The following is a 16916-nucleotide window of genomic DNA, read 5'->3' as shown; positions in this document are numbered from 1 at the left end:
TTGTTATTTGTTATTTTTTATTTATTTAAAGATTTTATTTATTTATTTTTAGAGAGGAAAGGGAGGGAGCAAGAGAGAGAGAGAGAGAAACATCAATGTGCGGTTGCTGGGGGCCATGGCCTCCAACCCAGGCATGTGCCCTGACTGGGAATCGAACCTGTGATGCTTTGGTTTGCAGCCCACGCTCAATCCACAGAGCTAAGCCAGCCAGGGATTCCTCTCATTTTAAAACATTAAGCTATCTTTTTGTGTTGGTCCAAAGAATTCAACAGTAGTTTCATTTTCTACACATCTTGGTATGGAAAATATAGCTACCAGACATTATTCACCTATTATGGTCTGCTAAACCTAAAATAAGTAAATGTATGGCTGAGGCCAGAAAGATAAAGTAAAAAAAAAAATCTTTTTTTAAAAGGTTAACTATTTAATATTGGACTATGTAAATGGAGTGATGCCTAGAAAACACTAATACATAATTATAATTCCTAAATAAATTTATTTAGTTATACGTCCTTTTCATGAAAGTGGTAGAATATTCACTTAAAAATATAAGTTTTTTTCATATTCTATTTTGAGGTTAGCAATTGACAATTATTCAATCTTGTTTCATTTCATCAACAAGATATAATGTACATCCTTACTAATGTTCTTATCAAGGATTGTTTTTAATATAATCTGTCTATTTCTAACACCAAATTTATTTTAAGAGTCTACCTGACTTATAACAAACTGTTTTCTCAAAAATTCTGTAGTAGTAGTTTAATCATGCAATGTCTAAAACATTGAAATAAAACTGGTGGGAATTACACCTCATAGATGGACTGGAGATTTAAAGGACTTCAAAGACACCTGCAGGCAAAATTTGAAAATGGAATCCCAGGGAGAAAACTAACTAGAATACTTCTCATATCCTCCCCCTGCCCTAAGTAGAAAGAAAAATAAACTGGAATCATTTTTCTTTTTGATACTATTCTTCCATTAGACTAAAATTTTAGTCCTACTTTTGGACAGTCACATTAAATATAAGGTGACCCAAAAATAATAATTTGCCATCAGATTTTTTCAGATTTCAAATTGTAGCAAATAATCCTTATATTTGGATCATTATCCTTAAGGATAATAATCATTATCCTTAATTTAACATGAGTAGTTTAGATAGATTCCTTTTTACAAGAAAATTATTTGACTTATTCATATCATAGATTAAAGATAAAATTTTTAAAAGATTTTATTTATTTTTAGAGAGAGGGGAAGGAAGGGAGGAGGAGAGGGGCAGAAACATCAATGTGCAAGAGAAATATTAATTGGTTGCCTCTCACACACCCCCAACTGGGAACCTGGCCCACAACCCAGGCATGTGCCCTGACCAGGAATTGAACAGACAACCTGTTGGTCTTCAGGCCAGTGCTCAATTCACTGAGCCACATCCACCAGGGCTAAAGGTAAGTATTTTCAGTGAGTCTGGTAAAGTCAGATCACCTGGGTCCAAAGCCTATTCTGTCCCTGACTAAATATCCAACTTCGGACAAGTTAGCTTCTCTCTCTTGTGCCTCACTTTCTTCATATACAAAAATGGGAAAGTTAACAAATATCTACTTATTCAATTCAGTTAATCAACACTCTCCTGCTGTACTGATTAACTGAATACATGTAACACACAGAACAATGACTGACACAGGATAAATGTTGGCTCTTATTAGTGCATGTTTAATTGCATAGGAGGTGTAATTTTTTAAACCTTACAGCTTAATCATTTAATATTCCTTTTGTTTTTCAAAAACCTGTGAAGGCTTGGTTTTCTCTTTAGCCTTACAAGAGAACAAACATCCATAAAGGTGCTTGTATGTGTATGGGCAAAATACCCCACATGGGTAGGTATAAATTTGGGAAAACTAAAATACTAGGTTTAACTGACTGAAATGGGCTTGACAGACATAGGCAAACACATAAAAAAACTGGGTTTTCTAGGAAGAGAGAAAGGTAGGTTTGTGGATTTTCTTTAAAATCTGTGGTTCTGCTATTCACTGAAATTGCCTCCTAATTCCTTGGCTAAATATGATTTCATACAAGACACACCACACAAAATGTAAAGGATGAATAAAACTTAAGACTACCATTTCAAGCTCAAAAGGCTTACAGACTTCTCTGACCACCGCTACAATATGTAATTCTACTAGCAAAGAATTTAATTTTGTGAAAGTTTTGTCCCTTGGTTTGTTTCATTATATTTATGACACAAAATTTGTGGCAATATTTTCATCTATTTATATTAAAATATTCATTCTTATCTCCCATTACAGATAATTAGTTTTATGCTCATAGTTCTGCTAAGATCCAACCTTAAAATGTTTATATGAGCTTTAAGTATTTCTCAAAACAAGCCTTTACTCGTAAGCCACAAAACACTGACCTATCAAAAAAGAGGTCACGGTGGCCTACCTCAACCAGTAGTCTGCTAAGCCACTGGAGTGTGGCCACTGAGAGACTCCAGTCCACCTAAGAGAACCTGCTACTGATGGCCATGCCATGGGGTGCCTTGATAAAGCCATGCTGAATGCACTGCAGCCATATGACGTCAGAAATTAAAGTTTATTAGCATCTCCTCGGAACACTCTCCTGGTTCTTCAGAGCTTTAATGATCACTGTACCTACTGGGTTATATTTCACAATTACTAAATCTTATGTTTTTGAGATGTCTTTGGGATGTCCAATAGGGACAGCTGTTTTGATGCTGCTATTGTTGCGGTCGTTGCTGTGCATGTGGTGCTGGTTCTCTATGTGGCCTGGTATAAAGGCTCAGGGCAGTGGTGTGAAGGCAAACAGGATTAAAGTCATCATCACCTTTTGATAGCATTAAACTGATTTTTTAAATGGAAAAAAAGACATTACAAGGTACAATAAATGTGGATTAAGAGAAGTAGTAAAGGACTGGCAGTTAAAAACCTACGTTTGAGTGCTGGCTCTGCTACTACCTAGCTATCTCTGTTTATAAAACTGAAATGAGCTCCTCTAAAGACAACCTTTAAAGTTCATTAATGCTAAATTTGTTTCTGGGGGAGGGGTGTCTCACACTGTTTAGAGATGAAATCTTACATCTTTTCCTCAACAAAATCCACATTTCTTTGCAAATAATTAGGGGCTTCAAGTAATCACTGAAAACTATGTATCCTAAGTTAGGAACCTCAAGAGAAGAGCGTTACAATGGTTCCTCCTGCTTTAATATAAAAAATATTATTTATTCACTCTTCCCTATCTCCCTCTCTCTCAAACACACACATACACACACTCTCTCACTTTACAACCTTGCTGTTCAATCTGTAACTACATTGGCTAACTTTTACATTTATTTTTTAAAAAGTGAAAAAAATGAAGATTTACCTTCACTGGAAAAAGAAAAATATCTTCCACCACTGATGCATGTGCACTTGTGCAGGTTTTAGATTTGTATCCTGACTAGCTAGATATTCAAATCACTGATGTTCTCTTATTGGATTACTGTCCTCAAGTTGAGCTACTCTACAGTGGGTTGAACTATTTAGAAAACCTAGAATCAAAATACTTTTTGCAAATCTGGTATCCAGTAAGCACTACCAAAGCCATCCAAAACGAAAATTAGGTTCTGATTAGGATTTAATTATCCACATATATTCACAGCCACACTGGTGAAAGCAGTAGTTGCAGCTTCGCCAAAGTCTCAGCTGTTGTAATTAAAGACAGACTCTCAGGAGCAGCTTTCATTAGTTTCACAGAGAGGTAATTATAAACGCTTTGTATTATGTGGATTATACATTCCAAGGTATAGAGTTTCTATAAGACTTCAGGGACTATCTTAATAGGCAAAGTTGCTCATTAAAGCAATAATCAAATTTACATTATGAGTCTAACATTTTCTGAACTATGCTCACCTTATTATGCAATTTTACCAAATATTGTAAAATGGGGCCAGTTCTAAAAAGTAAACTTCTGTCACTCTCACTCGACTACTGGACTAACTTTATAAAACCAAAATTAAAAAGTACAAACAAATCACCCTACCATATCACTTATAAACACATAGAATCAATAAAACACTGGAGTTCTGAACATATTTGTTGAATTGAACTGAAAAAATCTTCCTTTTGATACATAAGGACAAGTTACAAACTATGAATAAAAAGGTAGCTGAAAACTAAGCACTTGTGCAGCACATTAAGGGGTAACAGAGTTAATCAGATTCCATTGCATCTAAAGCATAACATGCAGGCACTTCAAATCCCCTAAATTATCCTTCATGAAAGCAAAGATATTTTGAAGTAAATGAGAGAGAAAATAGGAATACAGAAAAAGCAGGCCAAAGTAATATATTGACCAAAATCATAATTGCTGATTTTTAAAAATAAATCTTTGGGTACTGTAAGAACAGTGATTGTTTTCTCTAATTTAAAAATTTTGCAATCCAGGTATAGTATGCCATCCTTTCAGTATAGTAAAACATAACTTTATAATTTAAAAGTGTCCAAGTCCACTAATGTACTGAGAGAAAAAATGATCCTCAGGTCACTTGCAACTGAATTGAAACACTATAATAATATTTTATTAATAAAAATACCATAATTACATTTTACTGGTTGTATAAAACAGTTTTAATTGCAATATAGTTGACATATAACATTAGTTTAAGGTGTACAACATAATGATTCCATATCAGATATTATGAAATGGTGAAAGTGTTAAGGTTTAAAACTATAAAAATAAGATATACAGGAACAATTATAAAGGGCACATGGACAATAAGGGGGGTGGAAACAAGGGGGGGAGGTGGGAAGGGGTGAAGGGAAATGGCAGAAAACTGTACTTGAACAATAAAAAGTTTTAAAAAGATACGGCTAAACTATATACTAAAACTGAAATCGTCAGTAGCCACTAGAACTAAAATTTCAGAAAATGTAACTAAAAGTTATGCTAGTTTCCCATTAGTTCACAACTAAACTCTACCGACTATTTCTTTCCTAGTTATATGATGTTCAATAAATGTTTAAAATGAACAGTAAGCATGGGTAATCAAGATGCTTAGGCATTCTCTCAAAAATTTTGACATCTTTATGGTTAAGGAAGGTTCAGAATGTTAGCAGTGCAATAAGGTAAAAACATTTTTTAAAGAAATTAGAAACACTGAAGAAAGTTATGACAGAGCACTGAAAAATACCCCCAAATACTGATTCTACTCCTTCAACCCCCTTGGTCCCAAATGCCTTCCTTTCCAATCAGCAATGATGTATTTTGAGAGAAGCCTGAAACCTTTAAAAAATATGTAATATATGAAAATAACTTTTCTAGATGTGAACACAATCACACTTTCCTTAAAGTTTGTATCACTTCTATTCGTCTATACGTAACTCATAAGTTAAAACGGAAATTCAAAAACTTAAATAAGCAAATTATAATTTTGGGTTATTCTGACTTTACACTTTGAAGTAGTCCCTTACTCATCTGCCATCCCCAAAAGAACAATTCACTTACAGTATTGGAGTGCTTCGCATTGTACTTGGAACCCACAATTTTTAAAACTGAGGGTAACAGGGGTATCTTGTAATGTCTTGGAGTCACCAGTAACCCTCAGCCTTCCCACTTTCTGTAACATCACTACTGAACTGTTTTTTCCACACAGCCACCGTGTCCTTCAAATTAAGCATTCCAAACAAATGGAGTACATCCAACCGCAAGCATGGCAAGGGTGGAAACTGCCTTAAAATGAGTTTTGGATGGGCTTAGGCAATGGCTCATATTAAATCACCTGCTGGCCAGGCGACTTTTTCTGCACCCACAGTCCTGTGCGGCCCGAAAAGTTATCAGTATGTTCCAAAAAGGCAAGAGCTACCAAGCCGAAGCAGTCCCGCAAAATTTCCACTCTACCTTCACAACGGCCAAAGCGCCACGGACACGCGGCGGCCGCATCCCCGGACGCCCGCCCGCCCGCCCGCCCGCCAGTCGGGGCAAGCTCACCGCGGGCTCCTCTCCCGAGCCGCCCTCGCCTACCCGTGCGTCCCCACGTCCGCCGGCGCCTGCAGCGAGACGGCGGGCGGCCAGCACCCGCAGGCATCGTCCGAGCGCAGCTTCTGCTAGGTGCCAGCCCGCGGGCAGCCCGGGCGCCCCGGACCGCTGGGCTCCTCGCGAGGTTCCGAGAGCAGCCGCCAACCGGGTGGTGTTCCCCGCCTCCGTGCTCCAGAGCCTCGAGTCCGGGGTGAGCCCCCTGAAGCCCGGGGTAGGCGGTGCCCCGATGAAGCCACGCCCTACCAGCCCCCTGCGGGCCCCCCCCCCCCCACCCCCCGCGCTGCCCCACAGGGAAACACGCCCGACGCCCAGTTGAACGCTCCAGACGCCCTACTCCCTGCACAGGGCACGGAGGATTCGAAGCGTTCCCTTCTGCCTTCGGTAAACCGAGACCTGAGGGTCGAGGGGACGGGGTCGACGTGAGACCTCTTGTAGCACCCGGGGCTCTTCCCTCCCAGGGCCTCGGCACCCCCATGCTGCTGACGGAGGCGTGGGGCTACCTCGTGGCTCTTAGCAAGGAGGCAGAGGGGGCCGAGCGCAGGAACAAGCCCCTCCGTGTTTGAGGTCCCCTGCTCCTCGGATGCCCACTTTTGGGCCCAAGACAGGAATCCCTGAACTTCGTGATACTTAACGTTCTCTCTTTAACTTACTGAGAACCTCGCTAGCTTCTAAACCGCCTCCCCTCGTCCACCACTTCCCCCACAAACATTGAGCCACCTTACTTGTCCAGTGAGTTCCTCGGCATCTAAACCTTCCCAAGGAGAAAAGGAGCTTCCATCAGCTCCTCAGGAAACTTCAGGAACGAAGCGGGGCGCCGCAGTCACGTGCTCACCGCACGCGGAGGCATCTGTACTAGGCGTGGTTTGTATCTGCACCTGCGCAGTGGGCGATGGGCGGACGGAGAAGCCCTGAGTGAGGAAGTCTGAAGCATGGGATTTGGGGGCTGGGTAGACATGGCTCGATATTCCCGTTCAGTGTCCCAGCGCACAATGTGTGTTCAATGTTCAGTGCATACTTTATTTGCACCTAGTAGGTCTTCAACGAACATGGTGAATGAACAAAGGAAATATACATGCTACTGGTATCCTTTCCACTCAGACTCCTGGGTTCTTTTAACTAAAGAGTGGGTCTTGCTTAAGTTAGTCTCCAGGCTTCCTCAGTTCTGAAGGGGCCGTTCTGGTGCATTGTAGGCCTGAAACATTCTTCACTATTTGTGGGTAAAGGTGTTGGGACAGGGAACTCAAATGATGCCCCATTCCATTTCCTGATAATCACTTACTATAAGGCAAATGGCTTCAGGCCTACAATTGTGAAATTAAATCTAAGGGACTGGTTGGTCCACAGTACCTGGATTCTGTGATTTACGTAGTCCTCGAATTGGGCTGTAATAGACTATGCTATAATTTTCTGAATGTAAGAAGTTTTTAAAAATCTTGATTTTTAGGTTCCCCAAAACTTGTGATGTGTTTGATACCTCCAAGCTCAAGCCTTAGCTAACCAAGTTGACTATTAGCTGTGGAACATAAAAAGTCCTTTAAAAACTTTTAAAATTAAATTATTAAATAATCAAAAAATGTGCCAGAATGGCTCCTGCAAAAGAACTGGTCCAGAAATTCAAATATTTTTTTCAACATCACTGATGTAGCTAGGTATTCACTTCTTTTAGCCTCCTTTCCTTTCTAAAGTCATTATCTTCAAATGAAAAAAAGAGACTGATCTATTTCTTGTCCTCTGTTTCCTGCATATCACATCCAAGATATCCAAGTCATTAGAAATGCATTTCACATTGCTTTTGCTGTTAACACTACTTTCAAAGACTATTGATACAGGCGGATGGAATTAGTTGAATTTGAATACTGGCAAGCATACTATAATGTTCTGAATATTCAGTTCTAAGACAGGCTTGGAATTTCTTTTTTTTTTTTTTACATATATTTTATTGATTGTGCTATTACAGTTGTCCCATTACCCCCCCTTTACTCCCCTCCACCCTGCACACCCTCTCCCACCCACATTCCCCCCCTTTAGTCATGTCCGTGTGTCATAAGTTCTTTAGCTTCTACATTTCCCATACTATGCTTACCCTCCCCGTCTATTTTCTACCTACCATCTACAGTACTTATGCTCCATACCATTTACCCCTCTCTCCTCCTGCCACTTCCCTGTTGCTAACCCTCCATGTGTTCTCCATTTCTGTGGGTCTGTTCCTGTTCTAGTTGTTTGCTTAGTTTATTTTTGTTGTTGTTTTAGGTATGGTTGTTAATAATTGTGAGTTTGCTGTCCTTTTACTATACATGTTTTTTTATCTTCTTTTCCTTAGATAAATCCCTTTAACATTTCATAAAATAAGGGCATGGTGATGATGAACTCCTTGAACTTGATCTTATCTGAGAAGCACTTTATCTGCCCTTGCATTGTAAATGAAAGCTTTGCTGGATAGAGCAATCTTGGATGTAGGTCCTTGCCTTTCATGACTTGGAATACTTCTTTCCAGCCCCTTCTTGCCTGTAAGGTCTCCTTTGAGAAATCAGCTGACAGTCTTATAGGAACTCCTTTGTAGGTGACTGTCTCCTTATCTCTTGCTGCTTCTAGGACTCTCTCCTTCATTTTTACCTTGGCTAATGTAATTATGATGTGCCTTGGTGTGTTCCTTCTTGGGTCCAACTTCTTTGGGACTCTCTGAGCTTCCTGAACTTCCTGGAAGTCTATGTCCTTTGCCAGAATAGGGAAGTTCTCCTTTATTATTTGTTCAAATAAGTTTTCCACTTGTTGCTCTTCCTCTTCTCCTTCTGGTACCTCTATAATTCAGATGTTGGAATGTTTAAAAATATCCTGAAGGTTCCTAAGCTTCTCCTCATTTTTTTGAATTCTTGTTTCTCCACTCTTTTCTGTTTGGTTGTTTCTTTCTTCCTTCTGGTCCACTCTATTATTTAGAGTCCCAGTTTCCTTCCCATCACTATTGGTTCCCTGTGCATTTTCCCTCATTTCTCTTATTGCAGCCTGCATTTGTTCATCTAATTTGGGACCCAAATCAACCAATTCTGTGAGCATCCTGATCACCAGTGCTTTGAACTGTGCATCTGATAGGTTGGCTATCTCTCAGTCGCTTGAAAGTATTGCTTGTGGGGCTTTCACTTCTGTTTGAGCCATCTCCCCCCACCTTTGGTCTGGTCGTGCCTGTTACGTAAGAGGGGCAGAGCCTTAGGTGTTCACCAGGGCGGGGCACCCCAGTAGCTGGGTTGTGATGTTGTATGTTGGGGTGGGGTCCGAGAGGGAACAATGGCGGTTGCTCCATTCTCCATGGGACCTCAGTCCCCTCTGCTGCTTCCCCCAAGCAAACTAGGCCCCTCTAGTGCCAACTTCCGAGTGGGCGGGCCAGTGCATGCTGTGGGACTTTCCAAGGACCTCTCCTGTGAGGCTGGGAGTTTCTCCATGAGCCTCAAGCCCCACAGGTGACCTCAATCAGTGTTCTGAGGCTGTGTTTCCCAGCGCTGTGATCCTGGGTTGCGCGCAGTGCCTTGCTTCACAATTCCTGCCTCGCTAGGTCTGCCGTTTGCCACCCCTTGGCCAAGGCCCTGCACACCCCCGGATGCCTTATGCACCTGGTCTCACTGCGCTCTGCTCTCCATACCATGAACTGCGCCCGGCTGCCCGACTCCACCCCTCCTACCGTTCTGGATGAACGGGTCTATTTTAACTTCTTGGTTGTCCGACCTCCATACAGTTCAACTTTCTGTCAGTTCTGGTTGTTATTCTGTTTCTAAATTGTTGTCCCTATCTTGGTTGTGCAAGGAGGCACATTGTGTCTACCGTCTTGGCTGGAAGTCTCAGCTTGGAATTTCTTAAAGAGTTTTTTAAAGAAGAGAATTCCTACAAATTAGAATTTTTGGACAAAATAAAATAAGATGCTATTCATAAGTCCTACCTCTTTTCATTCTTCTACATTTCTCTATTTTATTCTTTTCTTCAAAAGAATAGTGCCAGACTTCCAATAAAGATAGCAGTGAAGGTAAATACGGTACTTGAATCCTTCTACAACCACATCAAAATTACAACTGAACTACAGAATAACTATCATTCGAAACCACCTGAAATCTAACTGAATGGCAGTCTTACAACTAAAGATATAAAGAAGCCACACCAAGATTTGTAGGAGGGGCAGAGATGAGTGAAAGGTTTTCTTAGGCTCCTCCGAGGAAATAAATGCTAACCAGACATAAAATTAGGCAGTATAGAGCTTTATTTGGAGTTTGCATGCCTTAGTGAAGTTCCCCCGCCCCGTCCGCACAGCGGGGGCCAAGAAAGCTGAGCTGAGCAGGCAAAATGGCGGGGTTTTATTTTGGGTTGGCTCTCCGTGGGAGCTGGGGATTGGTCCCTTATGAACAAAGCGGCAACATATCATTGGTAGTTTCCCTCGCTCCCGGTGATGTCATCCATCTCTTTTGGGTTGTAGTTCAGCTGCCATGATTGGTTGTAGTCCAGCCACCATTTTTATTGTAGTCCAGCCGCTATTTTGTCCTACCCCGCCCATCCTGACAATGAGGAATAGGCTGGTCTCACACCTATGTGTGGTGTATAAAAATAGGGAGGGATATCTCAGCTGCAGAGGCTCCCCATCCCCACTGCTGAGGAGCAAGGGGTCCCAGATCCACACCAGGCACCCTAGCGCAGGTTACCAGAGCCAGGAAGAGAAGTGTCCATAGCGTCTGGCTGTAAAAACCAATGGGGATTGTGGTTGAAGGAGATGGAAGGCTTTTGGAGTCCCAGGCAGTTCTGTTTAAAGGGCCTGTGCACAGACTTACCTGGACTCACTCACTCTGAGTTCCAACACTTGAGCAGCAGCTGGAAGGGCATCAGGGACATACAGGGAGTACCTGAATTGTTTAGCATCAGAATGAGAGCTGGAGAGACAGCTTTAGCCAGACAAAAGTGCTGGTGGAAGCCATTACTCCTTTTCTGAGACCCCTTTTTACCCTGCAGGTAGGTGCCATATCTGAATCTTCATTAACCTGGTTCATGCGGTTCATCCCACCCTGGTGATTCCCTGAGACCCTACCCCACTCAACTTGTAGTCCCACCCAAGCCATTTCCAGTGGCTTTTCCATACAAACTGCTTGTCTTGGCTCCTGCTGTGGACTTTCCAAAAATCTATCGAAATTTCACAAATTGTAAAATTGCATCTGGCCTTGGTGTGCCCTGCACCTCTTGCTAAGTGGACCCAAGCCTGGAACTAATGGTAACTGGCCTTGGTTCTAAGCTTGGCCTATCCTGGGCACCTCCAAGGCCAGCAAAAGTAGCAGTCATCTGCAGATCACTCTATAGCTCATGCTGGGTGGCCCCAGACTAGGTATAGGCAGTGCTGACTTTGCATCTTCCCAGAGCCTCTAGAGCCAGTGCAGCTGGTAGACAGCTTCAGACCATGCTGGATTACAACTCTATCACATCCATAAGTGACACACTCAAGGGTGAGCACCAAAGCCCCACTGAAGCAAGTCCTGCTCCATAGGGTCAGTTCCTGCACAACAGCTTCATCACTGTAGTCACAGCTGGTCCTCACAGCTAATCGGTCTGGGTCAATTCCTCCCAGTGACACCAATAGCAGTCAAGGCTAAACTATAGCAGGACAGTGCATACAGCCCACACAGGACACACCTGAAGCACCCAATTTGGGTGACTGGGGAGGTTGTACCAGGTACAACAGGGAAGGTGGGCCCTATAGGGTGCCTATGACACAAGGCCATTCTACCAAGTCTGGGAAATGTAGAAGCTCTACCTAATACATAGAAACAAACTTAGGGAAGAAGGCAAAATATGCAAAGAAACAGGTCCCAAATGAAAGAACTGGAGAAATCTCCAGAAAAAGAACTAAATTAAATGTAGGTGAGGAAACTATCAGATACAGAAAAAAGATATAGAAACCATAAAAAAGGACCAGTCAGAAATGAAGAATACACTAACTAAAATAAAGAATAATTTTCAAGGAATTAACAGTAGAGTAGATAAAGCCAAGAGTCAAATCAGGGATTTGCTACATGAGGAAGCAAAAAACACCCAAACAGAATAGCAAAAAGAAAAAGGAATGCAAAAAATGAAGGTAATGTGAGGAGCTTCTGGGACTTCCAGTGTACCAACATTCACATCAGGGGGGTGCTGGAATGAGAAGAAAGAGAGCAAGAAATTGGAAACCTATTTGAGAAAATAATGACAGAAAACTTCCCTAACCTGGTGAAGGAAATAGATATACAAGTCCAGGAGATCTATAGAGTTCCAAACAAGATGAACAAAAGAGGACCCCACCAAGACACATCATAATTAAAATGCAAAAGGTTGAATACAGAGAATCCTAAAAGTAGCAAGAGAAAAGCAGTTTGTTACCTATAAGGGAGTTCCCATAAGAATGTCAGCTGACTTTGCAGGCCAGAAGAGAGTGGCGAGAAATAGTCAAAGTGATGAAAAGCAAGGGCGTACAACCAATATTACTCTATCTAGCAAAGCTATCATTCAGAATTAAAGGACAGATGAAGAGCTTCCCAGACAATAAAAAGCTAAAGGTGTTCACCACCACCAAACTAGTACTATATGAAATGTTAAAGGGTCTTCTTTAAGAAGAAGGGAAAAAAGATCAAAACTATGAACAACAAAATGAAAATATATAGCTATCAAAAATTAATTCTAAAAAAAAGAAAAATAAAATAAGAAGCAGAACAGAAATAGACTCATAGAGAACATTTTGGTGGTTGCCAGGTGGGAGGGGGTCTGGGGGAAGAAATGAAAAAGGTGACGGGATTAAGAAGTACAAATTGTTTGTTACAGAACAGTCACAGGAATATAAAGTACAACATAGGGAATATTCAATAATATTTTAATAACTCTGTGTTATTGGACAGGGTCTGGGCCCAGAGTGGGTCTGTCTCAGGCCTGCTGGCATTGTGTGAGTTCTTGACCTCATGTAGGAAAGATTGCACGATGCACATCAAAGTGATTTTGAGGGTATGTTTCTTCAAGATCTGGACAGTGAAACAAAGAAAGGCCTTAAGGTTGAAGAAGCAACAGGAGAGAGATAGTCAGAAACAAGGAGGCCCTTGGAGATGGGTTCAGGGACTAAGCCTGGGATGAGTTGCCACTGCCCATTGCTCCCCTGGTTGCAAGCCTTGAGGGGTTTCTTAGAGTTTAGCAGAAAGAGTACAGAGTTACAAGGCATGGGCATACTTAAGCAAGAGCACCCTGTGGATCCTTTGTCTTGAGGCTTTTTATATTTCTTTGGCTAGCTGCCAGAATCCTAGGGGAGGTCTTAGGGGAGGGTCTTACCAGAATATTCAAAATGTGCATATACAGCGTTTAGAGTTTACTTTCTGGTTAGTTTTATTTTAAAGGATGTTATTGGAGAGGAACTGGGACCAAGGCCGGTTTGTCCCAGGGTAGTCTGGAACGTGTAAACCAGAGGAGTCCAACCTTTTGGCGTCTCTGGGCCACACTGGAAGAAGAAGAGTTGTCTTGGCCCAAACATTAAATACAGTGTGACATGTAATCAGGAGAAAATCTCATGTTTTAAGTAAACTTACAATTTTGTGTTGGGCCACATTCATAGCCATCCTGAGCTGCATGTGGCCCATGGGCTGCTGGTTGGACACCCCTGGTCAAACCATTTGCTCCTGAGTGTCCTTGGTTAGGGAACAGAAAACCTTGTGATTCATTAGCTGGCTGTAAATTGCTTAAATTGTTTGGCCTTGTTTAATTATTTTATCTCAGTGTCCCTTATTCCACTTGTCAAGGAATTTCCCCAGTTTCTTAGCATCCGGCCACATTCATACGGTGTCAAATGGGTATGAGATTTACCAGGACAATCACTTAATAAGTTATATAATGCCTAATCACTGGGGTGCACACCTAGAAGTAATATAATATTGTATGGCAACTGTAATTGAAAAGTTAAAACAATGATTAAATGGCAAACAACAACAAAGAAAGAAGTAAATGGTACCGTATTAGAGTTATCCAGAAAAACAGAAAAACAGAAATTTGTTTCATATATATATATATATATATATATATATATATATATATAACTTACGTGAATATAACTTGAATATATTTATATATATTCAAATATATATATATATATATATATATATATATATATATATATATATATATAGTAGAGATGAGAGAGAGAGAGAGAGAGAGAATGATTTATTATTAGGAATTGGCTCACAGGGTTATGGAAACTGAGAAGTCTCCAGATCTGCATTAGCAAGTAGTATACCAAGGGGAGCCAAAGATGTAGGTATAGTTCTACTTCCAAAGTTGGCAGGACAAGAACCAAGAACCAGTGTTTCAGTTCAAGACCAAAGAAAGGAAAAGACTAATATTCCAGCTCAAGGCAGTCAGGCAGGAGAAATTCCCTTTTATTTGCTCTGTTTAGGTCTACATTTACGTGAATGAGGCCCACCTATGTTACGGAGGCCAATCTGCTTTCTTCAGTCTACTGATTCAAATGTTAATCTTATCTGGAAACATCCCTACAGACATACCCAGAACAATGTTTGACCAAGTGTCTGGGCACCTGAAGCCCAGTCAAGAAGACATTGAATTAATCAACACAACTCTACCCCTTGTCAACTTGGCATCCATACCCATTTCCTTAAAGTGTGTTCAAAAGACAGTAATGGAGTCATAATTCCACCTAACATAATACAACTAACATGTGTACATCTAAAAATTCACTAATCCTTTCTAGAGAAAAGGATATCAGGTTGTTGAGTGATATTTACTGCTCTCCTTGATATCCCATAACTAAAATACTATGATGTAAAATTATCAATGCTTTATACACTAACATAAAGACAATACATCTGTTACATGTTAGACACTTGTGAAGTTTTTGGTTTCCATTGATGTTTGATGTTTTCCAATTTACATTTTGTGATTGCCTTTAATTTCTCTTTTTCTTTCTTTTTTTATTTATTGATTTTAGGTATGAGAGGAAGAGAGAGACACAGAGAGAGAGAAAAAAGAGAGAAACATCAATTTGTTGTTCCATTTATTTACCTAATCATTGGTTGATTCTTGTATATGCCCTGACCTGGGATAGAACCCACAACCTTGGCATATGGGGACAATGCTCTAGCCAATGGAGCTACCAGGCCAGGGTCTCTTTTTTTCCTATAATTTTAGTTTCAGTTTTCATCTTTACCTCTTTCTCAATAATTTCAAAGGCAGCAATTTGCTCCTTTGAGCCTTGTTTTTTTTTTTTTCCTAGGGATCATAATACTGAATGGCAGCTGACAACCATTTGATCTAATTTGTTCTGCCATTCGCTTATCTTTCATCTCATGAGATTGATCTCTTTTCCTCCTCTATTGGTAGATCATCTTGGCTAGTTTCCAAAGCAACAAATATCCTGCTGAAATTTTTTCTACTTGAATCTCACTGGTTATTTCTAAGAATTTCATGTTTTCTCCCAGTCTGACTTGTCCTCTCTGGAGTTTACAGCCTGCTTATTTCCTGAGTTGGTATGCTGATTTGACATTTGCTCTGGCTGGGAGGTCTTCAAACACTGTTAATTCATCCTTCCCCCATTTTATTGAAATGACAAATTTTCTTTATCCAATTCCTTTAATCTTAAAGGTGGATTATCCACTTGTCTATGCTAAAATTCTATTCTAGTTTTAAATATAGCACTGTTACAATAATTTCTCAAGTTAACTCTGATTTCTTTCCCTAAATGTGACTAGCCCTCCCTCCAGGTGTCACACATGTGAATGTATTTTTTTTAGCAAAAGGTTGTAAAGTTAACAATAACAGGATTTTACTAAGGTAATGGTGAACTTCAGGTATAATCTATGGTCAAAGCATCCCAAGTTTCATGTTTTAGAGATTCTGAAAACTGAGGTCTACAGAACTTAAGTAACTTGCCCAAACTTGATTAAATATTTATAAGTAAATCATATTCCTTTCTTTCTGTTAAGACATCCCTTACTGCACACACATTGTACTCCATCGAAATGAAGTTGAGGAGGAATGGGTTATAGAAAGAAATAACATCTTTCTATACAGAAAGACAGTGTCACTTTTTAGATATATTTCATGGTTTGTTTGTCTAAGTGTTTTAACACAAAACATCCTTGCATCATGACATATTGGTCTATTCCCTCTTCTCTCTCTCTCTTTTTTCCTCTACCTATACTTCTATTTCTATCCACCATAAAGAAAAGATAAAACAAATGATGCTTTGAAAGGTTGACTCAGGTTGATTTTTGGTTGAGTATTTTCTAGCCCTTTAAGGCTTAGTAATGTTTTTGAAGGGATGCTACCATCTTATATATGTTACCAGACACTGTGCCCTTTTCAGATATTCTCATTTACTCCTCACAGAAATCCTGAAAAGTGGCATTAATTTAATTTTACAGCTGAAGAATCTTCAGCTCAGCTAAAGTCATTTCCTAAGCATTTATGATTAATAGATTATTGATAGGGTGAGAATCCAAATCTAAGCACATTGGCTCTAAAACCCAATTCTTTCCTACTGAGTACACTAACCAAAAGTGTGAAAAAATAGAATAAGTAATTTTCCTGCCATATTCTGAAAGTAGAGATAGTTTTGTTAAAGTTTTAAGCTCCTAACAATGTTATAACCTTCATAAATTCTGGTCTTTGACATTTTTGGAGCTAATTAGCGGAGTTGCAAGGGAGCGCTGGGCACATGAAATGGCTGCTGAACAACGCTGTTGACACAAATCCAAGTAAAAGATGTGTTCTCCTGAATGATTAGGTCATTATTAATTTACTGGCAAGCAAGCTACCATTTAAAAATGCCAGCACCACCCACCTATCTACAGTCAACTGGAGTATAACAAAGGAGCCAAGCATATGCAATGGGGAAAGGA

General features: G+C 40.3%; 1 pseudogene; it reads left to right on the top strand.

Annotated features, from left to right (window-relative positions):
- Window positions 1-2526: 2526 nt before the first annotated feature.
- LOC123807393 lies at window positions 2527-2829 on the top strand (annotated as a pseudogene).
- Window positions 2830-16916: the final 14087 nt, after the last annotated feature.

This window comes from Phyllostomus hastatus, unplaced genomic scaffold, assembly GCF_019186645.2.
Source record: "Phyllostomus hastatus isolate PE091 unplaced genomic scaffold, TTU_PhHast_1.1 phas_scaffold_46, whole genome shotgun sequence".
Classification (NCBI taxonomy): domain Eukaryota; kingdom Metazoa; phylum Chordata; class Mammalia; order Chiroptera; family Phyllostomidae; genus Phyllostomus; species Phyllostomus hastatus.
This window is presented reverse-complemented; position numbering and strand designations above follow the sequence as displayed.